Source organism: Dromaius novaehollandiae, chromosome W (assembly GCF_036370855.1).
Source record: "Dromaius novaehollandiae isolate bDroNov1 chromosome W, bDroNov1.hap1, whole genome shotgun sequence".
NCBI classification, from domain to species: domain Eukaryota; kingdom Metazoa; phylum Chordata; class Aves; order Casuariiformes; family Dromaiidae; genus Dromaius; species Dromaius novaehollandiae.
This window is the reverse complement of record NC_088130.1, coordinates 68,813,271-68,836,298: the sequence shown is the minus strand read 5'-3', so window position 1 is coordinate 68,836,298 and position 23,028 is coordinate 68,813,271. Positions and strand designations below refer to the sequence as shown.

The following is a 23,028-nucleotide window of genomic DNA, read 5'->3' as shown; positions in this document are numbered from 1 at the left end:
TGGCTACTTCACAGAAATAGCAATAGTCTGCTCCATACTAAAAGTTTACTAAAAGCACATAATTATTTCTAATTGATGACATTTCTGCACTTCTGACCACACTCAGCCTGGGAGATAGGCGGAAGGAAATTCATGCCAGCCTGCTCATTCCAGCCATGGCTCTGGGGAAATGCTTTCTACAACCTGGAATCACAAAAAACAAACGAACAAAAAAAGGCAAATTCACAGAAAGCAGAAGTACCATAATTCTTAAAGAAATCATCTGAAATAGTCTCATCAAGTTCACTGCTTATAGCAGACACCCGAAACAGTTCCAGCATTTAAAGCTGCAATACTGACAGCTGCTTTATACCCTCAAGACAGGCAAAGGAACAACTTTTTTCCCTTTCTCCTTGATCTCATTTTAATTGGAACCAGCCCCAGCTGAATCAGATCCTGAAAAGCTCAGCACCTACCCTCTGTCCTTGAAGTCATTGTACCTGGGACCTATTTTTGCATTTACATTTTCAGCCCTGCCTTCTCACAGCAGGCCAGGGTTTAATTTAGCTTTACCCAAAGGCACTCTGTAACAGCTGAAAACTTTCCGTATTTCACAGGACTGGACAGATCGGCAGGGCGAGTTAATGGACCACGCGGCCTTTCCCCGCGAGGGCCCTGGCCCTCAGCCAGCCCAGGGGAGTGAGCAGGGAAAGCCGCTGCTCTGCAAGATGGGTTTGCTGGCCCACTCCAAACAGAGGATTTGGCGGTGCCAGGCTGTTTTTCCAGAGATACCTGCACCTCTCACACCTAAAATTCCCTGAGAGGTGTCACTGCGTCACCCCTTTCTCACTGAAGACACCTGGAATTTAACTGATGTGGAGACGGAACCTTAATTGTCTACTTCAAAGCGACTATCGCAACTCAAGCGCTTCTCTGAGATGAAAGTAAGGTACGCACAGGCTTTCTTGTGGCCAGACAGACATCCTTGTTCTCCTGGCTTGTGGAGGCAATAAGACAATATTAAACCCTGCTGCGTGGAGGAGAGCACCTATAGCAGCCTGGCACCAGCAACCCAAGGCCTTGGGATGGTGCCTCCCGCCAGGTCCCTCAGGAGCAGCCCAAGCTGATTTAACGCGGGGTCCCCAAGCTGGGGGGCTCAGACACCAAGCAGCCACGTGCCCAGCACGTGCGGCAGGCTCGGGGGAACAGCAGAACATTGCTCCCTGGTCTCTTAGGAGCAAAAAGCCAGGGTACCCAACCACACGAGAGAGTCACCTACGCACCCCTCGCGTTGCCCTCCTTGGTTCACCCCACACGCATGCTCCACGGCATGCATTTTGCATCAGCCAACACTGGAAAACCTCCTGAAGCTGATTAACTGCCCGGAGCGATGCCTGGGACTTCCTTGGAGGCACACGCAGTCTGTTTTCTCACCTCGCGATGAACCTGCCGTACCACTAATTCACATGCTTTTCCCAGAACGGTACCAAGTGAATCAAACCAAGCCATTCCTCCTTAAATCAGCACTGTCTACGTCGCAGAAGTGGGATGATTTTCTCCTGCTCGTAAGCACGATCTAGCCTGTGTTTTGTTCTGTCTCCTCTCCTACATAAACAGCCAGGCCCAAGAAGCACGTGGTCATGCTCGGCCAGAAAAGCAGCAGTTTGGGAGCTGAGGACACCTCCGGCTCCTTCCAGCAGCAGCAGCAGCGTCAGAGGCACAGAAGAAAGAGATGGGGAAGGGTACTATCCTGAACCCGTCCCCCGCAGAGCCAGCCCGTGCTTGCCCTTCGCAGACCCCAGTCTGTGGGCAGTCCGGGGCAGACGCCAGGCCCCGCTAACCGTAACAGAGGTCTTGCTATGGATCCAGGATTTTACTCTCCAGCGTCTTCTCCGGTTGAGAGTCACATAACCCGCTGCTGCTACTGTGCACAATCGCTGCTGGCTGGAGACTGTAACGTTAATGGGCTGATTTAATTTAAATGCCCGACTGAAGTGCAGTCGGGGGAAAGCTGGTCTCTAAACCCTGCGGAAGCGAGGACAGCATTCCCAGGAGCTGGAGCAGAATCACAGCTCACAGGGGAGCAGACCCAGGCAGGTGCTGGGCACTGCTGCAAAATCAGGCAGAGCTTTGCAAAATGTGGCCTTTCAGCAGGCTGATACAGGCCATATGGGCAACATCTGACTAGTAAATAGATGAGTCAGGAACCTTCTTTTGGCCGTGACCTACACCAGCTGCCTCAGCACAAGCCACCTCCGCCCAGCTGAACTCTCTTATTCACTACAGCAGGGTGACCACCTCCAAACTGCTCCCCAGGAACGGTCCCTGGGCTTGGACCGCGGTCAGGCTTCATGCAAAAAGGTGCTAGATGGTCCAGGCAAAACTCCTGCTATGAACGCAATGGTGCAGGCAACCACCTGCCAGCACTTGGGCTGTGCCCTGGCCCTGCTTCACTTACGAGCAGAAACATAGCTGTGACACCCCTCGCAGTGAGCGAGGGCAGAATTAGGCTATTTGTTATCAGAGGAGAGCTGTCGCCTGAGAAACTAGCACAGACAGAGCGCAGCGGAGCGAGAATACTGCTACCTGAAAAAGGCAGCCTTGCTCCAGCAGCCGACTGACACTTCATCTCCTGCAGCTCAAGGAGAAACACAAGCTCACTCCTCACTCACAAGGCAAGAGCTGGCAGGTCCCACAGTGTCCACTGGGCAGACACACGAAGGAGAGGGGCTTTTAGCTGACGAACACCTGACTCCGGGTCTTTAGAAGACTGGCAGTTTCCTTGAGGAAGAGATTTGGGGAGGGGAGCTTGAGGGGGGGCCTGAGTGTCCAAATACCAAAGATCCAAAGGCTCTTCTAGAGGAAACAGCATGACAACAAAAGTGAAAGGGAGGACCTGGGAACACGAACAGCATCACTGCTGGGAGAGGACCTGGTGCAACCCACCGTGTGATTTCCATTGCAGCAGCTCCTGTCACAACACAGATAGGCTTCAACATGCAAACCCACTCCCCTTCTAGGAGCTGCCATAGGCTTCTGTACACCTGAGCTTCGCTGCTGGGCCTCTGCCCGCTATCCGCCGCTCCCACCTCTGCTCAGGTTGTGCCAGTATAGGTGAAACGGCTGCTTCCTTCCAGCCTTTGCTCCATCCTGGGCCTCCAGAGGCAGCTGAGAAGCCCTGAATAACAAAGCTGCACACTTCAGCCAGGTTACATACACTGAAAATAAATCCTCCACCTCCATAAGGAATCAGCTTGGGGTCTGAAACACAGAATGTGATTAGCCTTTTTCTCTTAGCTCACATAGCTAATTGCTGCAGGTGCATCAGTTACCCTGTAATTAACACCATCGTAGTGTCAGGCGTAACCAAGAACTGGCTTCTGCAAACAGAGCCAGGGCAGCGGGCACAGATGGGCACCGATGGTTACTGCCTTAGGGCTGGTTGCTCTTCTCTGGACCCAGAGGGATCCTGACGCACACTGTGGAAGCCCAGAGATGGCCAAACCGTTTCACAGGGAAACCGCGTGGACTTGAAAAGTTTCCTATCACTTAGCCTGGGAGTAAGACAAGGCATTAGGGCAGTGGAGGCTAATTTTTTTTTAGCTGAGACAGGTCACAGCCTGTGACAAAGGCCCTAAGAGCACACGACCAAATGCAAGACTAAGGATACAAGACCAGAAGGCAGGGAGGCACAGGGCAGGTCACGTCATGTCACGTCCCACGGCAGGACTGCTCTCCCCAACCCTCTCGGCAAAAGCATCTGCAGCCGCCCAGCAGCTGCACACTCAGCGATGCGGGACGCTATGTGAGCATCCCTGCCCGTGACCTACCGGACATACGCCCCACCACATAACTGGACACCACTTGCCACTGGGCAGGGGATGCTCGCATGAATGCTTTGGGAAGCTTTTCTCGAGTTTCCTCACTCCTTCCCTTCCTCCCAGGAACATCCTGGGGATAAGTATGTTAAGAGTCACACAGCACTCAGATGCTGTAGCGACGTGGGCTGGCCCACTTCCTACAGAGATGACTGTTTTGTACAATATAGAAACTGAGCTGGTTGTTCCAAGCACAACCACGCCGGCTGCTTTTTAAAGACAGCCTCAGTTCTGATGCAAAGTGCTGCAGGAACAAGCAGCACTAAATCCCCTTACAGCCTGCGGGGCAGGGAAAGGTGCTGGTAGAGAGAGGGGGGAAGGTGCTACTGCTTCTGCCTTGGCCCTACGGGCAAGGATCTCCAGCAAGGTCATTCAGGCACTTTTCAGCAGAACTAAAATCGGCTCATGTAAATCCTTGCAAGGGAAGCCCCCAGGGCAAATCACCGTTTAACCTTGCCTTAGCGCAGATCACGGAAAACTCGGAGCGACTTCCCCGTGCAACGCCTGGGCCGTGTCAGCTAGCATCGCACCTGCCTGGCAAACGCACTTGCTGGGTTTTGAAAGGTGCAGAGATTGGTTAGATGAATATGGAGACGCCAGGGCAGCAAGAGGAGATTTAGCGCTTAATGCGGTTTTAATTCTTTTTGAGAATTTAAGTGTGTGATTTCTTCACCAGCGGTGGGAAAGACACTTGAAGACTATTTGCTGGGTGTTCTTAGGCCATAAACGTTGGATTTCATTCTCTTCTACAATGTTTAACTACACTCCTATACGGAGGATGGCAGTTTGCCATGGTTCATCACATACATAAACCCAGAAAAGCAAATAAAAATACCACAATGCAAACAATTAATGAATAATCAGTAACAAAACCAATAAACACACTGATAAATCTTTCGGATGAAAAGACACTGGCACTTCCAAGACCAGCTATTTTAGGAGGGCCATGGAGGACCTCACGTTTCAGTCTCAATCGCATACAAAGCAGCAGCAGATCTACATGACAATGATGAAGCCGCTGTGGCAGGCAAAATGAACTGCCATTTCTAATGAAAGTCCTCTTCTGTTATACATCCTTCCCATTTCTGTACTAGTCACAGAAGAAATGAGCCCAAAATAATGATAGCAATTTCTAAATTTAAAAGGGCAAGTTTTTTAAAGCTGAAAACAACTGTCAGTGTAACCGAGAGTACAGGACTTGCTTAAAACACCTACCAAAGACCCCCAAAGTTACAAGCCCAGAAAGGTAGTAAGGGTGACGTTAGGCAAAAACAATTCTGGTGAAAACGAGATGTGGAAAATCCATGAAAAGACAATCTTTCTGAATGACAGAAAAGGAGGAGGAGAAAGAAAAGGCACTGAAGAGAAATTTAACAGTGTGGATGACTAATGAGGGCCTCTAAAGGAATCCATTAAATCTGAATGGCCACTGGGATTAATTATGAAGTAAGGCGCTTCTTAAACATACGAGGAATAGAGAGTTAGCTAGCTGTTAGCCTCACTGTTAGAAACCATCAGTAACATTGGAAATGATGATACTAAAAAAAAATGTAAAAATGTTCAATGGCATGTTCAGTAGTTACTGATCTATATTATGTGCTGCCTATATGATGCCGAGGATGGGATACAATAGTTACTGAAGAGGATGACAGAAACTCAGTCTAAAAATTAACCCAGTGCATCCCTTTGTCCAAAAGCAGGACATTCCCAACAGCTTTTGTATAACCTGTCCTAAAAACCTCTAGTGACAGATTTCAGTATCTGTCAAACATCTGCTAAAGTAGAGCACTTTAAAACCAATGGGTGAGGAATAGGAAAATTTAGTATAGTCCCAGTACTTCAAAAAGGGTTAAAGGCCAAAGTCCAGGAGCAGCAGACAACCTTGGGGTCAATCCCAGCTAAAATAGCAGGACAGTAATTTCAAGTAACTGCAAGAACTGAAGACTAAAAGTGCAATCTAAATCAGTCAGCAGAGTTTCCTGGCATTGGGTCTGCTTAAAAGATTTGTTTTTCTTAGACAGGGCAACAGTGCTGCATGACACAGGCAACCGCCTTGTTACAGCATTTACCCAGATTCCTCCAAAACACATAACATTTTGATTATAAAACTCTCTTCTGCACATGCCATCGGAGCAAAACTAGAACCAAAAACGTGGTTCTTGAATGCATGGTGGGAAGAACAGCGGCTGGAAGCAGAAAAGCAATTTTGCCTCAAGACGCAGCTTTGCCAAGGTCACTGCTATCCAGACTGGCATCCAGACGGCGAGGATGACGCAGTCGTACCAGGTGTACTTCCACGGACAGCCACGAAAATCATACCAGGTGGAGCAGCAGCCTTTCAGCGTGAGGTTAAAAGCAACACAAAGGATTCAAGCTACCGAGAAGCAGGTTAGGAGGTGATTCAATCACTGCATACAAGAAATTGGGACGGACTATTCACCTCTGTGAAAACAGCATAACAATATCCCACATCGGGAAGTTGAAGCTAGGTAAGTTCAACCTTGAAATGAGATACCATCTCCCCAGACTGAGAGCAATTAAATGTTTATCTGTTTATCACAGAACTCAACCCATCCCTCTGCTATCACCTCCAATGATCCGGCTTGCAGCGGGTTCAAGTTCCAGCAGTAATGAGAGCATAACACAAGCTCTAAAGAGACACGGAGGGACATTTGTGCAGGAGCTATACTAACGTCCCGGGCACAGCAGCGCAATTACAGAGCTGCGGCTTGACTTTGCAGGGCACGCGGTGCTGCCTCTCCCCATCGGCCGCCTCATCTCCGAGTCCTTCCGCAGCTGCGATTCATGCTACATCAGTCAGAGATGAATCTTTCCGAGGTGCCGTGCCTACCAGCGCGGTAGCTAAGTGCTGACTTAAACGCAGCATGTTTATCTCACATTAAGTACATTTGATGCCATTAAAGCCTGGACGTTTGCCACCTGTCTTCTCAAACAGAGCAAAATGCATACTCTCAGGTCCAGAGGATCTATTTCAGGCTAAGAGTAAATAAATAAACCAGAGAACAAACACAGACTGCCTCAGAGAGAGGAAGGGAGAGAGAAGCAGGTTGCCCCCTCCAGACACCCACCTGAACTGACTGCGCTGGCCCACAGCCCCTTGGTAAGAAAATTCTTGCTTGCAAAGCTGAGGTACAAAAAAAAGCATCTAATATCGTCTCTGCCTGGGCATTAACTGTGTTGGATGAAGATAACTGTGAACGGTCCTACCAGTAAAAAAAGAGTGTGTGCATGTGTGTATATAAATGCATATATATATGTGCACATAAATACATGCATACACACACCTACACACATATATTTATATATAAAGATTCTTATAAAAAAGCAGCATAAAAAAAGGTTAATGTGAAGTTGTGTGTTGCTACATGAACAGTTGCCTTGCACTGTTCTAAAGCCTTAGCAGATTTTTTTCAGATGCGAATCCTCAGTTTCTATTCATCGAGAACTTCCTAAAGCTCGAAAGTCTCCCCAGAATTGACGCCTTGGGAGCCCCCCTGCCCCGGCAGTTCCTTCCACCAAGCCCCGACGCATGGGTAGAGGTGACAGGCTATCGGCACCTGCAGGGTCTCCCCAGGGATCCAGGATGAGCATTCACACACCAACACCGTACTTGCTATTTTGTAACCCCCAGGCATATGCACGGTGCTCCAAAGACCCTGGAGGAGTGAGAAGGATGGGAATTTGATGGGACAGTTTCCACAGCCAGCAATCCGGCAGCAACGGAGGTGAGCATGCATGTGTGAGACATGTCGACAGCGAGGAAGGAGGGCTGGGGAGCAGAGCGAGCCGTGCTGAAGGCACTCTGGCTCTGCCACAGATTTACATGAGTCCGTCCAGAAGTAGGTGTAAAACCAGAGAGAAAGGAATGGTTATTTATTTGGTTTCCCCGGCAATAAACCAAAGCTGCAGGTATCTCACATGTTTTAAAAACATGATTACAAAGATTGAAGTCTCCAGAAAAGTCATTCATGCCTCCAGGTGCCCACCCACACTATTCTTCAGTTATTACACCGCTTACAAGAAAATCAGAGCTATCATACCAAGCTTACAGCTATGTCCGTCTCCCCACGAGCCCACTGCCAACTAAGTCTCTTCTTTCACCAGAGTCCACTAGAAAAAAAGAAGGAATAAATACATAAATAAACAAAAGATAAGCTCAGCTGCATTCCCAGCTACAAAGCTGCCCAGGAGCCCGGGTGGCACAGCCGAGGGATCACCCCGGAGCAGCTCCGTTGCCGACCGCTCACCGTTCCCCCCGTCACGTCAACCCCGTAACCCTCCAGGGCAGCTCACCGCAGCTCTGCCTCTCATCCACCGCGGACGAGCCACGTCCGAGGCAGCCTGCAAGGCTAACCAGGCCATTTGTGCTAGAGAAGGGACGGAGCCAGCGGCTCCGGCGTGACATGCCAGAGGGCAGAGGCACCCAGGAGCAGAGAAGGGGACTTGCAGCTGGCACCAGGAGGGATGGCTTGAAGGAACGAGACAAGCCAGGACGGGGGGCGAGTTTGGGGAAACACCAGCAGGACACGTGCCGGGGCAGGACCAGCAATACCATCACGGGTGCTGTTTCAAGCCAGGCTGAGCATGCTGCTAGTCCCGCTGGATGGTCGAAGTGGAATTATCTCCAATTTCCGTGGCAGTAGCACTGAAAAGGGTTACGTGAGATGGAAACTGCTGCATTAACTCCTTCTCTATAATTTTAGGGACCTTTTCCGAAACAGCACTTCTCCTCAGCAGGCTCATAGCTGCTCTTCTGCAGGTCCAGTTTCTAACCAGCATTGGAAAAAGCATGCAGGGGCAGAGCAAGCACCCTCACAGCAAAGCCACCTCACCAAAGCCCCAGATAAAACTCTCTCAAGTCTGTCAAACACACCATTTCACAACACCCTCAGGACTGTATCACTTCCCTCTAGAAAATCCTCATGCTCAAGGAGAAGCTGGTAAATCACGAGGCGCGGACGCAGGCGAGGCACCCGAGGAGCCCCTGATGCATGAACCGCTGCTGCAGAAGCAGCCACTTCACAGAGCGGTGCAAGGAGGCAGCAGCAACCCCGACGAGAAGAAAGCACAAAGCAGTCCATAACGAGCACCATGCGGGTCCTAAAGGCAGGAACGCCTGCCTGAACCCCACCTTGGGCATTTCCACCTGTAGCTGGGGCAGTCTAGGTGTCTCTAGGGCTATGGGGCAGAGGGGTGTTGGCGAACCTCGTGGTGGGTCAGTCGTTCACGCTTTGCTCCTTGCGGGGAACGTATTCACACAGCTAAAAATGTGGTCAAACTACAACACAACGTTTTTGGCCACTGGTGAGGTGCCCTGAGGAAAACGGGCTTTGACGCCACGGAGCGACACGGCTGGCGCGTGGCGAAGAGGCAGGAGGTAGGTGCCAGCCGACGACCTCCCCACACGCAGGCACACCTCCACGGCCTTCGGGCCACGCGTCCTGCACGGCAGCGGGCACCCAGCGCCTTTCCCCCCGCTCTCCAACGGGCATCGCCGCAGCGACGAGATTCCCCCCCAGAAGAGCCGCGGTGAGCTCCAGGAGAAGGACAACACGCCGGCTCCAGCCCGCAGGGTGACACGGAGCGGCACCACGCTCCCCGGGCCGCAGCGGCGGCGGGACGCCCCAGCAGCAGCTCCCGGAGCGGGGCAGGGGGCTCCGGCGTGCGGGGGAGGCCCCGTCGCCGAGGCGCCTCGGAAAACACCAGCGCGACGAGCGACAAACCGGTAACGATGATGGTGAGGGTGATGGTGGTGATGGGCGCAGCTCGGGAGAGCATCGCGTGGCCGCGGCAGGAGGGAGACGGCGAGAAGGGGCTGAAGGCGCCGCCGCGCCGGATGAAGCGCCGCGCCGAGGCGGGGGGCGGCTGCGAAGCAGGGGGCAGGGAAGCGGCACGGCCGCCCAGCGCCAACGGACAACGGCCGCTCGCCCCCCGCCGGCCCCGGGGAAGCGCGGCCGCACCCGGAGGCGGGGGGGGGGGGGGGGGCAGGACACACACGCACTTACCGGAGCCGCCGCCGCCGCCGCCCGCTCTGCCATGGCCCGGCCCGGCACCGCGCGCCGCACCGGCACCGCGCCCCGCCCCCGCCGCGTGACGTCACGCACCGGCCGTTCAACCGCCGCCGCGCGGGGGCCACCTGCCGCGGGAGGGGGAGGGGCGCGGCGCCGCCTGAGGCGAGGGGAGGCGATGGCCGCGCAGCCGGTGCCGCCTCGTCCCGTGCGGGGGAGGCAGCGGGGACAACTCGAAAACGGCCCGGTGACTGCGGCTGCAGGGGAAGCACGCAGGAGATGGAGCTGCCTGAGCCGGTTTTGGGGGTTCAGTACCCCACAACAGACCGTTCCCCTGTTTGAGTAAAAATGAATGTCCCCCCCCCCGCTACCCACGGGCAGCAAGCTACCGAAATCGGGCTTATACCCAGGAACACAAGGGGCAAAAAAACACAGAGATAGGGACAAGTGCTAGAAACACTGAAATAGTTATTAAAACCTCCCGGAGCAGGAACGACCTCCCAGGCGAGTCTTGAGCATCACCAAGGATGGGAGGTGGTACCGGGGGTAGGGCAAACCCAGCTGGCTCCTTGGATTTAACATCAGATTTTGTATGCGAAAAAAAGTGTTTCTTTCCTAGACACCCTCGTCTTGTCTCTAGGCTACAGGCTGCCTACCCCGAACATACACGCTGTTCGCCAAATTTTAGCTTTCTTCAGCACTTTTAGCAGGCGGCCCAATTTCATCCTGTCAGCTGTATTATTAATCAGCAGGTTACAAATTATGTTGCTATTACTCACATGCTTTTTGCATTTTAAGCTGAAAAGGAAATAAATTGATCCCCAGTAAATAAACCCCAGCCCTCGGCGAGGAGCTCGCGTCCGCCGCGGCGCAGACAAGCCCACGGCTCTCGGGGCACGGGCGTCCTGCCGAGACGGGCTTTTCGCAGGGAGGGGAATCGCAGGACAGACCCCCCGGTCCATCCCAAGCCCATTTTGGGGCTCATTTTTTGCAGGAGCAGTGCCAAAGAGTAGGCGTGCGTTTGAGCAGTTTATTACACCAGGCTGATATAAGCTAGAGGCATCGGTGTCTGGACTGGCTCTGTGCAATTCAGAGGCAGTCATAAATAGCAAATACACCTGCTGCTAGCCCAAAATGCCGCTTTCTCTGCCCAAATGGAGCTGGCAAACCCAAACCACGGGGTTTCAGCCAAGCTGAGCAGCCCCACAGTTACCCAGAAATCCGGGTGCTAACTTGCTGCAAGCAGCTCCTAAAAACGAGAATTTATTCAGTGAAGAGCTGTCCAAACAAAGGCCCGAAAAAGAAATGGGCGGTATAAAATATTTTAAAACCCTCTTTGACTTCCTAACCTTTCATGCAGAAAAAATGACATACAAAACTACCAAAAAAGGAGCGACTGATTAACGTTTAGGCCAGAACTATTCCCCCATGTCCGCGGTTCCTATTCAAACTAAGTTTGCCTTTGTAAAGGTCAGTTTATATTTCTAGATGCAGTGCAGCACACACTGGTTTGGCTGGGGGAGGAAAAAAACATGCCATTTAATAATGCATATGCTTTTTTTCCCCTTCAACTACTAAGAGGCGCAGTGCTTAGCACGGGCATTTCTTAGAGGCTCACACACTTGTTCGTATGAAGAAAAAGAAGAGAAAGAGCAGCCAAACCGGCTCAGATTCACCTGCTGAGGCCCCGCGCCTGCTCGCAGGGCTCCGCAGCAAACCTAGCGATCACGGAAAATTTTTACCGCTTTGCTAATACGAGGCCGGGGCCAGCAGGCAGGTTTTGGTCCCAGGGAACCGAGCACGAGCATTTCCCACGCTCCACGTGACGACACGCAACAAAAAAGCCTAGATTCGGTTCTTCCTTGCTTGATTCCGGTTTATTGTAGATAAACATGGTCTAGCCAAGGAGGAGTCGGATGCCGGCACGTAGGTGCCTACAAAAGCCTGCGAGTCAAGCAAGAGCTGTGCTCCGGCGAGCTGGAGACCCGCTGTCCCCCACGTCTCCCATGCTCGTCCCACCCGACGGCTACGTCCCTCCTCGTGCTTGGACCCAGCCCATCCAGGCTGAATCTGGCTTCGTGTTTCCAGCACAAATTCGGTGCTCATCAAGTTGTTTGTGTCAGAAAGAATAGGCTCAGCTCCAGCTAATATTCGGGACTCAGTGGAAATAATGCCAGACTTGAGAGGGAAAGGCTACCTGGATGCTGAAATCTTCATGCAGCTCCTCGATGTTGGGCGAAGCGGTCTCAAGGCCCTGGTGCAGAGCAGGACCTGCAGCCTCGCAGACCTCTGCCGAGGAGAGGAGAGAAAAGCAGCCTGGGGAGAAGCAGGTTGTCCTCTATGGGCTGCTCCAGGCTCTGCAACCCGGCTCTCAGGCGTGGGGACGAGGGAAGGAAGCAGCCACGTCCCGTCTGGCTCTGACACGGGGCAGCCCAGGATCTGCATCCCGTCCGTCTTTTAGAGTAAGTGGTTTTCTCCCCAGCAGCTTTATGTGCAGCTGGAGCAGTGTTAATTCTCCGCTGCATCCTCCCAGCCTCGGCCCCGTGAGGAAACCCCCTGGGAGGGGTCTCCAGGGCAGCATGGTGCATCCAGCTCCTCTGTGAAGGATGGAAAACTAGATGGAGGAAGAAAGGTCTGAGACGCTGAGGAGCTGCAGTGAATGCGGGGCTGGATAACGCGGCCGAGCGGGGCGTCTGTGAAGCAGTTCAGCCTGCTCCTGCGTTCAGATCAGGAGCAAAGATATTCAGCAGCAAAGCTTTTGATTTCCCAAACTGTCATCAATTTGGCATCAGCTTCTTTCAAGGTTTCCTTTTTTTCCTGCTCTGTCTTATTAAACCGACCTAAAACTGCCAAAGCAAAGAAAAAAAGGAAATGAAGCCTTTTTCATGTCGTAGGCAGCCACCTTTGTAAATCCCTGGGAAGCAACTTGTCACAACTTCCCCGGTACAGGGGGTTTCACTGCTAGAGCGATCGCTCTTCGCACGCCTACGCTTTTACCGTCTTCCGCAGCCTGCTATTACTTTTTACGCCAAGTAAAACCAGCCTTTCGGGAGCGTGAGTCTCCCAGGCTGCTGGAGCGGACGAGGGAGGGAAGGCTGTGGACACAGCCGGCTGCCGGCTGGGTTTCTCCAAGCGTCCACATCCGTAGCCGAGAAATCCAGCCGTAAGAAGGGAAATCACCATGTTTTTCTTTCCAGAAGCAGCTGTTTCTCCTTTGACGCTGCCGTCCCCCACTTGCCGAGGCCAGCCCACGACCGGGTTAATTAATGAGACCTCAAACCAGCAGTTTGTGGCCCGCTGGTGCAGATCCCTTGCAGCAGTTTGAACGAGCCTTGGCTCCCAGCAGCGGCGTTATCCCGGGAACAGCTCACGCACTTGCACCAGCATTTAAGCTTTTTGCCCTGCTGTTCTTGCTCCTTTGCAGGACTGAGCCTGCAGGAAACACGCACCCGGACCATCTCCTTCACCGATGTCCAGAAAGCGTCGCTCCAGATTACATGGGAGAAGCGTGGAAAGCAGAGGGCTAATAAAAAGGAGAGTTTGTCAAGGTCTGCCTATTAACAGCTTATTCTACCAATTAATTAAAGCAGAGCATACTTCAGAGTGGGAGCAGCTTCCCGGAGGTACCAATTAGGAGGGCCGGCTTTGCATGGCTGCGGCGCGTGGCTGGCAGACAGGGTGAGGACAGCGGCCTTGATGGATGATCATGAAAGCGCTGTTTGAACATGTGCAAGTTCGGTTCTGAAATGACCCTAAGCGCTGTGGTTGGGGGAAGGCGGCTATCGCCTCTGAGAGGAGCTGCTCCGACAGAGCACGCAGCCCTTCGCAAGCATTTCCCGGGAATACTTTAATGTGAGAAAGAGCCGAAGCCAAGTGCAAAGCAAGGATTGCTTGTTTTTTTCCCCCAAGAATGGCCATTTACCTGCATTACCATTCTAACTCTGATTTTTTTTTTTTTTTTTTTTTTTTTAAGGCTTAAAAAGGTGTTTTGGAAGTGATGCCAACTGTACAACTTTACAGCTTGCAGGACCGCTAACAAATGGGGGATGGATCGTCTGAGACAACTGCTTCAAAACTGCAATTGCTGTACCTCTGCCTGAAGCTGGCCATTGCCACAGTCTGGTCGCTAGAGAAAATGGCCATCGGTCTGTCCAAATAGCTGCGGCAGCAGCTTCAAGGAGGAGGCAAGCGCTGGCTGGCAGCATCTCGGCTGCCACCGCCGAGGGCAGGCAGCTCGCCTCCATCGCAGGTTAACTCTGGAACAGATTGCTGCGTGGATGAAAACCAGCCATGTCCCCTAGCAGCGCCGGGTGAAAATACAGCAGCGCTACTTCTCATAAAAAAAGGCAGTTTTCTAAGGGAGTTTCTAGTCCCCAAGACAGGCAGGGGGATGCAGCGGCAGGCGCTCCTCGCGCCAAGCCTCCGGCTGAGCTCCGGCAAAGCAGAAAAGCTCCACAGATGAGAGTGGAGAGGGGAAGCAAGTGAAACCCTTCACTCATCCTCCCATCTGCTGCCCTGGCTCCAGGCAATGCCGCTGTGCCGCTTGTGTGGCAAATCCAGCCTGGGATCAGCCACCTCGGTTACCTGCAAAGCAGGCGAGAGAGGCTGCTCGGAGAGCTCGTTTTGGAAAGGCAGAGCCGGCCCCAGCCAGACCCAGCCCCAGCCAGACCCTCCTGAGGCCTCCAGCAGCCCCTGGATGAGAGGGCGCTTTTTTTTTTTTTTTTGCATGATATGGACTGAAAACTCCCCTCCAAAGGACTTTCACTGCTGGCAAGCAGATGCAGGCAGCTACTGAGCGCACCGAGGCTCCATGGCCAAGCAGTGTCCATCAAGGCTCCTTCCTTTGTGTAACACCAGGTTTGCATCATGAAGATGGTTTCTGAAATGCAATACATCTGGGCTCCGATGCGGCAGCCCAGAGAAGGACCGCAGGAATTAGAGCAACGCAGGAAGGGCAATGCTGACGGTAGCGCTCAGAAAGATTAAAGGAAAAATTCAGCTTGAGATCTCAGCTAGGAAGTGAGGATAGCACGCAGAAGACACATAAGGCAGCAAGCGTCAAACCTCAACACCGCTGTCAGTGGAAGCAAGAAAAGACAGAGGATCAGGCATCTGGGCGCTTCCTTCCCAGAGCAAACCGAGAAGATGTTCTTGACAGGCTCAGATGATGACATGGGGTCTGCTGCAACTGAGAATCACCTGCAAAACCAACACAAGTTAGCAAATGGGCAAGCAGTAAAGGCAGGGAGCCTGCTAGCACCTTCTCCGCTCAGCAGAGATGAGGAGGAGGAGGAGGAAGGTGCTGGAGGATCCCAGAGAACATCGGTACGATGTGCCAGGCTGTGATTTGAAGTCCTCAGACAGTAAAATTTTGTCCATCTTATCATCTGAGGAGCAGTGTGACTTAGCTGGAGGTTGCATACTCCAGGAAAAGAGCAGGGACTCTCACTTTACATCTGAGACAAAAACTGGGCCACAGCAAAACTGTTTTATTCTAATGGAAAACAAGAGCTTGAATAGGCTGGGGAGTTTTGTATTTGGGCTCCATCATTAATCAAGATAATTTGCCTGAAAGTGAGCTATTTGAGTGATATTAGGCATGGCACGAGCAGCCGGAACAAAGTAATCAAGGATTTAGAAGAACGGAGAAGTCTCTTGAAAATACGAAACAGATTTCTGATAGCTGCTGCGTGAGCTTCGGCTCAGCAACACAGAGACGAAGGGACTAGAAGCCTATGAAGTGCATTTGTATCAGAATATTGAGAGTTTAGTGGACAAAACAGCCACGAAAGGCCCTTGGTGGCTGGTGCTGGGGGGAGTTGGGTGCAGCAGTGGGTCTCATCAGCACAGTTGAGACAGTTCAATGGTTTGGATGGGCTGCGACGCCCAGAGTCACCATCCACACCACGCAGCTCTGCAAAGCCCACGTTCTGCGAGCTTTTTTCCCATTTTTTCCCCCTCAGTCTCAGGAGAAAAGTTGGCTGCAGCTTGGTACAAAGCAGCCCAGCCTTGAATTGCTACACCAACGTCTAGGCACAGCGCTGAGCAAGCACCAGAATTGCAGAGCTGCCCCACCAAGAGCTCCGCTCGGATTCAGACTGCAAATGAAATTGCTTTTTAGTTAATGGAAGGTTAGACTCTTACGCGCCCTCGTTCTGGCCTTTCGGGATTCACTGGCCTGCATCTTCTCTGAGAAACCATGAATAAGTTATGATGCACCACCTACGTGGCTCCTTTGGAAAAAAACCCTCCGCGCGGGGCGCTTGCAGCTGGCACTGCTGCACTGAACAGGCAAACCTAATTCCCCTCTGGGGGATGAATGCTTTGCCAAGACGTGTGATCGCACCTTTCATTCAGAGGCAGAACGCCGTTAAAGGTTAACTCAAAGGTTACCCTGCTCTCCTTATTGCTTAAAAATAGCTAGAAGGGGAAAAAAATGAGACTGCGATTAGTTTTCTGTTGGCGACATTCTCCTTCTCCCACACCTACAAGGAGACTTTGGGTCGGCGATGAGCACGTGGCCTCCAGCAGATGTAAAGGGCCTGGTTGAACACCAGGACGTTCTTGCGGATAGGAGGGATGTGGCTGCTCCCAAAATGATCTCACCTGGCTGAGTAACACATGAAATTGGGCCGGGGAAGAATCTGGGGTCCCCAGTCCCCGTGTGAGGCTGGGTGGCCAACAGGGAGGAGACGCTTTGGACTTTCGCTGGAGCCATTCGGGCTGCTCCAACTACTAGGGACCATCCCAGCATAATTTCAGCAGCCCTAAGCAGCTTATTTCCCTCAGAGTGAAAATGATCCTTCACGAAAGCCATGAGCACTTACCAATATTATTAACCACGACTCCGAAGCACCTTCGAAGAACTGCATTTAAGCTTGATCCGCTCTCGAAAACGGCTCTCTAGACACGGCAGATTTGTGTTCCCTGACACCTCCATATCGTATGTTTTCAGCTGCTAAACCAAAGGGTGCTCTGCTGGGTTTTCTCCTGCTTAGAGCCAGGAACCCCAGGCAGGATTTGAGAAACACCCAGTTCTCCCGCCTGCCACGTGGCCGCTTCCAGAGAGCCCGCGAGCCCGGCAGGTTGTGCTGGGGGTGCACGGGGCGAACTGGGCTTGGCGCGCTCAAGAGCCCCGCAAGCTCTTCCAGCAAAACAAGCCTCATTTGGGAGACCCTCTCCCACATACTCCGTATTTCCAGGTGAGCTTCCCGAGGTTAATAAGTAACACGGATACAGGGCTGACAACAAGCGAAAGGAGGGGGAAAGGGAGCGCATCTGACCTGCAGGTGAGTGACACCCAGCTGCACGCAGCTGTTCGGGACACGGGAAAGGCTCCTGCAGCGACATCTGCAAGCGACTGGAAAGCAGGGAGCAGCTCAAGTGGCCGACTGGAAAAGTGCCGTTTCCCATTTTTTTCCGTGCTTTGGAGTATGTTGCAGTAGCGATGTTGCCTAACGAAAGCTTCCTGCGGCTTTCCAAGAGCCTCGGTCAACCTTAATCAGGAAAAGTCTCCCTGTCGCGGGGAAAAGCCAGGAATCACAGAGAAAGCACTTTGGTTTGCATTGCTACGTCTACCCTCCGCTCAGTGTGAGGCCTGAGGGAAGTGATTTGATACCATGACGATTCGTTTTCCGTTTGTAAAGTAGGGATAATAATACTAATCCGTGCTGATGAAACACTTTAAGCATTAATGCTAACAAGCCCGAGAGACTCATGAGGGTCTTGCGGTTCTCACTGCAGCGCAAAATATTGGTAACTTCAAGTCATCGGTGATAATTTGGGGCCGGGGAGCTCGGGCGAGCTGTTGCAAATTAAGTGCCTGATGGAGAGCTCAGCCCTTCCCAAGGCAAGAGGAAACACCGCTTGATCCCGCGAGCGCGCGGCCCAAGATGATTACACAGCCAAAGCACCTCGGCGCCGTTAACCTTCGCATGGGAAAGGGGCCCATTTCGTCATTCTCGGGATTTTAAAGAAGCAGTGAAATTGCTCTCGTTCTGCCTCATCACCCGCTTCATCATCCACTCAAAGAAACGCTGAAAAGTTCCCAGCAAACCCCCAAATTTTGCAGCTGCTGGGAGAAGCGGACGCGAGGGGATCAGCAGGAGAGCTGGGCACCGAGCGCCGCAGCATCATGCCGGCCCCGGCTGCACCCGCGGAGGCTGGACGTGGCAGAAACACCGCACGCGAGAACCGTAGGCAGCGTCCTGCCTGCAAACAAGGATCGTTAGGATAACACGGGCTAACGTTAGCGCATTACCGCATCCTCGGCTCCCGGCGCCGGTGGGTTGCAGCCTGTTGCGGGCCCCTGGCCTTGCCCCGGAGCCGCCCTCTCCTTCAGCAGCCAAGCGGCAACTGGAAGAAAATGATGCTGCAAAGAAAAGAAAAAGCCAAATAAACATATATCCAGCTTGTAGCAGGCAGCACATTAATTAAAAAGCTCTATTAAAAATCACTCTGATTTCCCCCAGGGAAAAGTATTTAAATTACCTTGACAGCCTACGTTTATAATGCAGCGAGCCAACTCTGTCACAGGCGCCGGGATCAGTTCGGAGCGATGGTAGGATGCATTTTTTTGAAGCTATTCCCCACATGAAGGCAGGTTACGGGGCCACCAAGCAGTCCGCGTTGCACTCCCATTGCCTAGTTTTCCTGGGAGGCTGAACGAGCCAACAATTTACAGCCTCTTTACCCAGACACATTTAAACAACGAGCCTTAGCACCACATTTGAGGGGTTTTAAAAGCCCTCTAAGATGCTGCAAATACATTACTGCGCATAGTAAAAGAGAGAGAAAACTCTAAATGTAATTTTGACTTAAATTATGCCTGAAATTATTCAACAGCACAATTTTATAAAAACATATTACTATTTTAGACCTGCGGTTAAATGTCATCTCTGCATTCATTCATTACATTGCTTGAGGACGGACGGGCAGCAAAAAAACAAGTTTACAAGTGGGAAGTTTGCTTTTGAGTTGAATTCTGTGACAAACTGATGTCAAAAGCAAACAGCTCCCCTCCCCAGCATGGTACCAACAGCCAGGAGAGGCGGGCACATGCGTGAGTGCCCGCTCGCGTGGAAGCAATGGGGAACTGGAGCCAGCAGGCTCCCGGTATTATTTTTGTTTAGTTTACTCCCTTGCTTTCAGAAATGGTGCAGAATTGGGTCATCAGGGCCCTGATCCAGGCTGCTGAGACTACCAACATACCCACGCTGTTTCCAGGCAGAAGCAGATAAGAGACTAGCGATGAAATCGCTCTTAATTAAATATTTGTCTTGCAATTACATACTTGTGAGTCATTCTCACCATCAAGACAACCACCAACTGGATCACACAGAAAAGAGGCAGATGGCAAAGGTGAAGGGGGCTTTTGCCTTTGCAGTTATTCCTGGGAAGATCTTGCCGATGGAGGGGCAGGACATCCTGACGGTCGTCGCTGCCGAGCCTGCAGCTGAGAGAACAAACCAATTCAAAGCAGCGTTGGACCGAGCTGGCAGATGCGTAAAGTTATAGGACTGAAAGGATGATTTCTTTGAGGCCTTGGTCCAGATTCTTGCCCCGTTACTGGATTGGTACAACCTAGCTCAGGTTTCCAGCCAGCTCTCAAAAGCCTCCAGTACGAGTTGTGCATCGTCCCTCCGTAGTATCTTTCTGTGCTTCATCATCCTCCCTCAGAGATTTTCTTAATAACAGCTCTAAAATTTCTTTGCTGTAAGACTGCTTTTTGTCTCAGTTCCCTATGAGAAGTTACAGAAATCAAGCTCCAAAATGGTAAACTTGAACCCACCATTAAGGGGCCTCAAGTTCACCACAAAGTTTTGGGCTCTCGCTGGCCTGAGCAACAAGAAACTGGACAGAAAAGAGTGAACGCGCACAGCGGGTGTCACACAACTGCAGCAAGTCGCCCTAACCTCCCCTAGCAGCTCGCTGAGGGGCTTCGGTGGGGCTGAAGACGCTACATCTGCCTTTGGAAACCCCCTCGGCAAACGCTGACACCCGACGTGACAGCATCGTGCAAACAAACAGCAGCCAGAAAATAAAGCAGGCCAGCTTATTTCCACCGCCTGGATCAACATTTGGAGGAAAATAGACTATTTAAACAAATATTTGAATAGTTTCAACAAGTCTCTGACACAACTGACTCCAGAAGTCATGCTTACTCAGGGCTGTCTTCCCCTAATGGACCAGCTGGGAGCAAACTGCGGGTCTGTTCACTGCCACGAATGAGACGTTTTTCTACTTTGAAAATGAAAGGCTTCACAGAAAAGAAACCTCGGTGCAATTCCCAAAGGTTAATGTGATCTACCCAGCCACGGCTGAGCTGTTATTGATTAGCACTGTGGTTTCTGCTACGGAAGGGACGCGCAGGTAGCAACCGTTGTGCCGGCAAATCTTTTAAGCCGGCAGAGCTCACGTCTGAAGAAGCTCGTCTGACTCCTGGCCTGCTTGGGCCATAGGGAAGTTCAATTATTTAGCTCTGCGAGTTGCTGCATAGATATCAAATATGAAATATTAGCTCATAATTGAAATGCCGCTGCTCAGCTCATGGCGAGAGAAGCTGCATCAGTGTCACGGAGACGAGGCTAGCCAGCGTGAAGAGCTGCACAGGACCGGAGGCCGAGCATCGCTCCTGGACAAATTCCCCTTGTAAGTCAAAAAAAAGAAAACAAATTTCAGAATGGATCAATCCATGAGACTTTTTCTGACCACAAACCAGCTTTAAGATATTACCAGGAGAGACCAAACAGCTCAAGTTCACAAAATGATTTAGGTTTAAGTAAAACAGGATTAAGTGAAGGCCACGTGTAATAACCAACTTGTTCCATTTTTCTGTCTCTATGCATAAAAGTGCTTCTGCTTTTACTTAAAAAAAAAAAATCAGCATATTTAAAGTAGTTTCATTTAAATAAGCCTTTCTACATTTTAATTGCATCCCAGTTCCCAGGAAAAGGCAGTTTAAAACAGGTTAAGGTTAAAAAAAAAAAAAAAACAAAAAACAAAAAACCAACCATCAAATAAGAAGGCACCTTTTAGTTTTTGCACTTTGGTAAGCACCATTGAATTCCATTGAATTCCGATTAAATACATATTCACCTAGTTACTGCACAAAAACCCCTCCAAATTTAGCATAATTCTCATTTTTAGTTGCAGTCAACATGCCTTAATGGGTCTCATCTATTAAGAATCAGTGCTCAAGGGAAAAAAAAACCCCTATAAATGCTAAAGTGGATTAAAAATGGATTATTTGAATCAAAGTTTCCTGCTTTCCTATTTAAATCCCTTTGGTTTTTGAAGCAATGCATCCTGCAGCTGGAACCGAAAGGCTACCTTCTTTTTGTGCACTCATAATAGTTGTACATCAGGGAACAGAATAGAGTCCTGGCACCAAGGAGCTTGCAAGTCCCAAGAACAAAGATGGAAGAAAAATTCAGATGAGGGTTAGGATTTTTTTTATTTTTAACAACTAGCAAATTTTTTTTTAGGACTCACAGCTTAAGCAACTGTTCTCTCAATTTTATTTTGTGGCGTGGATACTCGGGTACGGGGCGTTAATCGCCTGCCAGTTAACAGTCCCAATTTTTGCCCTCATTAGGCCCAAATGGATATGAATAAAGAAATGGAAGATATTACCAAGCCAGTAGTCGCAAACCCCAGGGCTACAGCTACCGGGCCAGAGCTTGATGAACAGCCAGCACCTCCAGCATCGCTATTAGCATGAAAATTAAAGATGTAAAAAAAGGAGTGGATTTTTCCCCCCCCCCTATTAGGAATAGTGCTGCCAAGTAGGACTGGTCCCCAGGACAAGACTTCTCTCCAGATAGCTGAATGGTTTTGTAACTTGTTTTAAGCACAGACTAAAACATGCCACTCCTCTGAGCAGAGCAAGCTTGTACACACGCTTGTGTGGGGGCAGCGGGAGAAAAGCAGGTTTGTCTATTTTTCAAGCAACTGCAATCAATATGGTCTATCAAGAGCATTTAGTCTTATTAGCCATAATGCACCATGCTAGGGAAAGCTTTTTTTAATTAAGACAACACTTCAAAGGATCACTTGATATAACTGTGTTTGCAGGAGACCTTTCTTAACTCAGAGAAAGCAGAGATTTTTCTGTCAAAGGTTCTTGATATCAGTTCTCATTCACCTAAAATTCCTTTATACAGGTATTTACAAGCGTTGGTCATTATTACTCGCAATAAGCTAAGATCCAGTGTGAATGACATGAAATCCCAGTTTGCTATTCCTCCTTGGGAGCAGTGTGGAAAGGAATACATGCCCTCACACAGGGAAATTGCTGCCTCCTGAAATAACACGTAGCTAAACACTGAATAAAATACTCCTTGGGTAAGAGAGCTTGGAGCATTTATTTCCGCTGATAATTATTTCCATCAGTGCCTCTCAAAGAGGAGTTAAGAAAAAAAAGATGCTTTTTTTTTTAAACCAACAATATAGCAAAGCAAGAGCAACTAAGACCTTTTAAAAAACAGCTTGTCTCAACTTTAGAGGTGTACGTGGGTCCATTGATGGAACAAAGCCCGAAGCCCCTGGGACCATGCATGTGACTGTCTTCTGTTGGGTGGCACGGCCAGGCAGTCCATCAGTTGTGCTCCTGCAAGGCTTGTGCAAAGCAGCTCTTCGGGCGTTGTGCAGTGGCAAGTTTCCACCACCCACGGGGCAACAGGATGAAGCCTGATTTCTGACCAGCAAGGCCAAGTTTAGCAGGTTTCTTCTTGCCTCTGCCCAAGGCATTTACCACATCATATCAGACTGTCTCCAACATTAGGTCCCTTATTTTGTCTAGACAAGGTTCAAGAGGTAAATTTGCTCACCCAATGCATATTCATCAACTGTTTCTTCTTTCCCTTACAGTTCCCACTGCGTCCATGGGCACAGAAGGCAACAGGTGTGAAAGCAGGGATTGAGTCACATCCCAAAGGGGACAGAATTAAGAAATCATATGTCCTTCCTACATCCTTTCTCACATATCAGGTAGTTAAATTGGTGTTACTTCAGCTTTATTTCCTTGTTTTATGAAGCTTAAATATTAGAGAAGCTGACATTTGGAAGAGTAGAAGTTAGCACTGGAAAGCTCCAAGTTAGCTAAATTTTGGAGGAGTATTTCATTAAATCATCTGGCAGGA

At 50.6% G+C, this 23,028-nt stretch overlaps 1 protein-coding gene and 1 long non-coding RNA gene across 2 annotated transcripts in view; both read right to left on the bottom strand.

Annotated features, from left to right (window-relative positions):
* Window positions 1–9,964, bottom strand: part of LOC112994486 (mitogen-activated protein kinase 4) — a 70,946-nt gene extending 60,982 nt beyond the window's left edge. The window contains exon 1 of the mRNA XM_064499825.1: window positions 9,884–9,964. The gene's annotated coding sequence lies outside the window, so the exon portion shown is untranslated. The remainder of the gene's footprint in view (window positions 1–9,883) is intronic.
* A 1,772-nt stretch (window positions 9,965–11,736) lies between these two features.
* Window positions 11,737–20,888, bottom strand: LOC135324124 (uncharacterized). Its single transcript, XR_010385476.1, has 2 exons — window positions 18,377–20,888; window positions 11,737–18,257 (listed from the first exon to the last, which is right to left on the bottom strand). It is a non-coding gene; the product is annotated as an uncharacterized LOC135324124 (long non-coding RNA).
* Between the last annotated feature and the right edge of the window lie 2,140 nt (window positions 20,889–23,028).